We start from the raw sequence: 5,961 nt of genomic DNA on the forward strand, positions 1-5,961 counted from the left end.
CAGTTCATTTACATAGTTTGTTGCTTCCAAAGCAAAAAGCCTCCTGCAATATGTTAAGATGGAAGCAATATAGAAAGTTACATTAATTTACTAAAGCTAGGAGTAAAAACTCAAAGCTAGACAGGAATTGGTATTTCCCTGGAGCCTTCAGGAGCTCAGACTTGGCAGGCTCATTCAGATGATTTTTGATCTTAGGGAAGAGGTCTGCAGTGGCACACAAATTAACAAGAACAGGGAAAGCTTAGAATGAATAAAAGAAAAGATTGATTTTTTTTTTTTTTTTAAGGGACTGGAGAAATAGTTTTCAGTCTTGTACCTTTCTTAAACTGGGAACTGTATCTATTCCATACAGGATAGTAATTGCTATTGTTGCCCATTAATATCAGTGGGACATTGCCAGAGACAATAAACCGCTTTTTTAAAGGCAACCCCAGCTTCTAGCCCTGTTACATTTTATAACCCAACAGAAAAAAAGCCATTTTTCTAGCAGAGGCTTGCTATTGCAATACCCACACCTGTCCAGCACACACAGGACCAGGGTGCTTTGCTGAGCACAGCTTTCGTTACACAGGAAACACACCTTCTGGCAGAGCAACATTCCACTCCATCCTCAAGAACGGTGCTGTGCTTAGGGGCTGGAGGACCTTCAAGACAAGCAACAGGTCACTCATGCCATTTACACTTATTTTATCTGACTAAACTACATAGAAATGCAAGGGAAGAAGCAACTATACTAGCCTGAACAGGCCAGAGATTTAGGTAGAGGCCCATGACCACACAGCTTTTCTCCCCATAGTAGCAGGTTTCAGCCCAGCAGCATCCTGATCAGCCCAGGACACCCTTTGTTGCTATAAAGCCCACCACACCGGTATCAACTACAAAGCCACAAGCATTACCCAGCAGAAATGCTTAACTCACCTGTTATCTGTTCCACACAAGCATCTTACCACAGAAAGAGTTTTGAGGCTACTATAAACCACCACAATGCTGTCTGTATGAGGCCCTACCTTGCCAGCTGTAGCTCCAGAGCAGTTCCCTGCGTAGTCCACAGACCCAGTATCAAGGTAGAGAAAAACTCAGCTTCTACTTCTGCTCCGTCTTTATCTCCTCAAGACTTACTAAGATCTATATAAACCCTTGCTCTCATACAGTGGCTTTTTATGCCCTGGGGCCTCCCAGCAGGCTGTGGGGCCTGAGGAGCCCTCTGCCCAGCTGGGCCTTCAAAAGCCCCTGGCCTGGCTGGGCCTCCTCAGTGGGAAGTGGTTATGGCACCTGCTGAGGTGGGGGGTGTGTCTCTGTGATTTGGGAGTCTGTTGTAGTGTTGTCCTGGGTTCAGCAGCAGCAGTCATTTTTCTCTTTCTTAGTAACTGGTGCAGCACTGTGTTTTTGACTTCTGGCTTGGGAACAGCTCTGGTAATACCGATGATTTTCGTTACTGCTCAAATGTTTAGTCTGACCAAGGACTTTGTGAGCCTCGTGCCCTGCCAGGGAGGAGGGGAAGCCGGGAGGAAGCAGAGACAGGGCACCTGACCCAAACTGACCAGAGAGGTATTCCATAGCACAGCATATCATGCGCCTATATAAACTGGGGGCAGTTACCTGGAAGGGCGTGATCACTGTGGGGATGGTATCAGCCAGTGCCCTGTCGGGCTGGGTATTATCAGTCAGCAGGTGCTGAGGTGTTGTATTCTGTTCCCTTATTTCCCTTATCATCATTATTATTGGTGGTAGCAGCAGTGATTTGTATTATACCTTAGTTACTAAACTGTTCTTATCTCAACCTGTGGGAGTTGCATTCTTTCAATTCTCCTCCTTATTCATCCGGGAGCGTGAGGAAGAAAAGGGGGGGGGGGGGGGGGGGAAGTGAGAGAGAGACTGCATGGCTGATTTATGGCTGTCTGGGTTTAAACCACAAGTGTGTGTGAGCAGTTACACATTATGGTGGTTTATGAATGCTTGTTTGTGGTCTTCAGATAGATAGGTAGATGTGGTGTTTTCTAATTCTTATGGCAACTATAGGGATAGGTAAGATACTTCTGAAAATGACTTTGGTGTGGGTCTGGAAGCTCTTCACACCCCTTTGTTGGTAGGAGTCCCTGTGGCTGGGCTGCACCCTGGTGGGGGGTGGCTGGTTCCACATACCTCTCCACAGATACCCTGGTCTCCTTACTCATGGGGAAAGTTGACCACAGGGAAAAGGTAGTTCTTAGAAATTGCCTGCAACGTATCCAAAATAATACAAGGTAGAGTTTTCATACTCTTAGAAAAGAATTCCTGAAGCTCTGAAATATCTAATGTGCATTATCATGTTATTGTTCAAGAAGGTAAGTTTTCAGGTTTATGTATTTTCATATGCTATCCTGTATATGTTGCTTCTCACTCTACTTTTATTCCCCCCATACTTATAGCTTCATTCTTTATGTATTTCTACTGGTCCTGCAAGGTGTGGTTTAGGGTTGGAGCAGGGCAATCTCGGGCAGAAGCAAAGCACACAGTACAGATAAAATGCTATGGTTTAGGGTAGTCCTGTGGTGGGGAGCCTGCGTTTTTGTAGCTTTATTTTTACATATTTCATTAGGCAAAGCTTGAAAAGCCAAAACCTAGGCAGGCTTGGACTAGAATGATTTAAGATTAAATGTGGGACATACCTGATGATAGAAAATCTTAATTTGGGACTCAGTTGTAATGTGGCTGGAGGGCACTAAACCCTTTGTAATTCCAGTTAGCTCAGCCATAAAGTGCTGTAATTGTATCTGACATTTTAAGAGGGGCACCCCCTGTTTCCTGCAGACACTGTGATGAACTCCTATTGCTCCATAGTGCAGGGTGTCCTCAAAAACCTGGCAGTGGATAAAAAACATGTGTTCTCTTTAAGGCACAAAAGCAGCCTTGTACTAATATAGTTTAACACCAACCAGCAATGAAGCACCACCTAGCTGCTTGCTCACTCCTCCCCAGTGGGATGGGGGAGAGGATCAGAAGGATAAAAGTGAGAACTTCTGTGTTGAGATAAAGACAGTTTAACAGGTAAAGCAAAAGCCACAGACAAGCAAATTAAAAGAAGGAAGTCATTCACCACTTCCCATGGGCAGGCAGGTTTTCAGCCATCTCCAGGAAAGGGATCATGGCATGTAATGGTTACTTGGAAAGACAATCGCCATCACTCCAAACATCCTCCTGCTTCCTCCTTTTTACCCAGCTTTATATACTGAGCATGACATCATATGGTATGGAATATCCCTTGGATCAGTTGGGGCCAGCTGCCCTGGCTGTGTGCCCTCCCAGCTTCTTGTGCACCCCCAGCCTACTCACTGGTGGGGTGAGAAGCAGGAAGGGCCTTGACAGTTAAGCACTGCTCAGCAGTAAGTGGAATACCCCTGTGTTGCTAGCACTGTTCTCAGCACAAATCCATAAACCTAGCCATGTACCAGCTACTATGAAGAAAATTAACTACCCCAGCCAAAACCAGGACACAACTGTAGCTTGAAGTCAAGTGTTTAATACAGTATCAGAAACAGTATTGTAATAGAAAAGAGTAAAAGATGAATACCATATGTATTATACTTGTTACATTTTCAATGGTAATTTAGGGAGTGAAGGATTTTTGAAGGATCCAGTAGAGACACAAACAATGTAGAAACTGATTTCTGTCTGTTTAGACCCAGAGATAAGCAGGTGTTGAAAATACCTTTTTCACCAGGAAAAAGCAAACCATTGACAGAATGTGATTTACTAATTAGGTACTTGGCACACTAGCAGCAGATGTCCAGGGCTAATGTGCTCCAAGTGTTCCCTTCAGAATAAGGACTGATCTGTAATGCAGGCTGAAACTTGCGTCACTCAGTTTGATTTTATTTAGTGCAAGTCATTGCCTTTTAGAAACGAGAGCTGATTCATCAGGCTGGCTGTGTTTTTACTGCCTAGTTCTGAAAGGTGTGATGTGCTGATAGATGTTCATTTGATGTACCAGCAATGAATCTGGTATTTGAAGCATTCAAATAACAAGTTTAATGGGCTTGGGCAGGATGGGAGGTGAATCTAGTTTGAAGAACCTCAGTTGAGATTGCTTATCTGCCTGACAGAAGGCTTGCTCTGCTTTCAGCTACTCATCAGGCTGGTCTAATTGGTCTGTGTATGTACCCTAGATGATGCTGGAGTTGCTAGCTGATGGCATCTTTCCATTAAAACGAGCCTCCTGAGAGGCCAAAGTTGTTTGGTTTGGGGTTTTGTTGTGGAGTTGTTTCTTTTTTGTTTTTTTTTTAAGTAGCCATTGAAGAAGGAAAGTTTCTCCTTTTTGTTTTTTGAGTGCAGATCCTAGTTCAGTGCCACTTCCCCAGATGTAAAGGTCTATGTCGGTCTATGGTAAGTTATCTTTCTCCTGATTTCTTTCATAAACCCAAATCTGGGGAACAGTTTGCTTTTCCAGTGTGATAGTCACATCAGAAACTAAAGCACAAACAGTTTCAGAAAACAACTGAGGTCTATAGGGACAAGAAGAAATTCTGATCTTGGGGAACATTAGCAAATAGTAATAGAAATGGTTTAGATGACAACTACACTGATTGAAAATAACTGGATTTTTTTTTTCCATAATTTTCTCTTGAGTTTCCAAGGGCCTGTTTGTCAAACAGGAAGGTTACATTGACTACATTTCTCGATAAACCTTTTTTGTTAAAAAAGGTATTGCCACGAGTGACTAATCCTGCAATTTAATGATCTGTATCAGGACATGTATGAGTAGGCAGTGATGTACTTTTTGTAGGCTAGAAAGCATTAACTGGCTTATGTATCATCAGTTTTCAAATAGATACGTTACACCTTATTGCTACCATATTCATTTTATATTTGTTACCAATAATAGTCTGTTGATAATGTTCAGTTCATAATTATGTTTTGTAGGGGTTCTAAACTTTACTTCAGTTGGCTAAGAAACATTGCTCAAATCCCTTCCCCAGTCTCCAACTGTGCTGAGAAAATGAAGGAGATGACATAAAATGATTCAACATTTGCAGAACTTGGTGCTGTGTGGGCAATGCTGTAAGTCAGCATCTCCCTTCATTTGCAAGCAGATACCAACCTCTGCGCCAGCTAACATTCTTTGACTGTATCAGTCTTGGAGGTATTGTGAGATTTTCTAAGAACATAGGGGAGGGATAACCTCAAATGATCAATGAAGAACCTCTTAAGTAAAGAGAACAGAAATGGAGTTCATTTAAACAAATGACTGTTGCAGGGAATGGGTCTCAGATGTAGATCTTCTGCAATTTGGTTTAAAATTTGCTTTCCTAAAAACTTCTTCACCTGTACTCTTTCTTCATGAGATCTTCATACACAAAATTATCCTTTCACTTAAATATAAAAGATCTCATAAACCATTCTTCAGAAGCTCTGTAAGCTGAGAAAGAAGGAGGATGACATTTTTGTCATTTTTTTCATTCTTTGGGAGTTGCCAAATTCTTGGCTAATAATAACATATATATATGCAAAAGAAGAAAATTTCCAAGGCAGTACTGTTCAACACAAGTCAGTGAACAGAGATGCTGAGATATGATGTTCTTGAAGTTGTCTTTCTGAAAAGCAGGGTCCATATTCCTACAAACATCCTGGTTGCAAACTCCCCTTCCCATGCAAAATTGCGTTTATATCCTTTTGCTTTAAAGGAAATAATGGCTATTTACACTTGTTACCAGACTAGTCACATCAGGAATTCAATTATTCATGCATGCAAGAGCATCAAATGGTGCACCAAAGAGAATGTTTATACATGCTGAATAGTGGGGAGAATACAGCTCTGCAATAGGAAAGGCAGTGTAGTGTCAAGATTGATCAGTAAGCTAAGGATACAGTAGTCCAAGTTACAGAATACTAGATAAATAAAAAAAAAGTCAAGGAAAATGAGAACTTAGAACCAAGATTTCTGGGTATAAAATATTAAGATTAATAAAAACTTTAATAGGTGAA

This window comes from Pezoporus occidentalis, unplaced genomic scaffold (assembly GCF_034315485.1).
Source record: "Pezoporus occidentalis ecotype Australia unplaced genomic scaffold, CSIRO_AGI_Poc_V1 ctg11, whole genome shotgun sequence".
Lineage (NCBI taxonomy): Eukaryota > Metazoa > Chordata > Aves > Psittaciformes > Psittacidae > Pezoporus > Pezoporus occidentalis.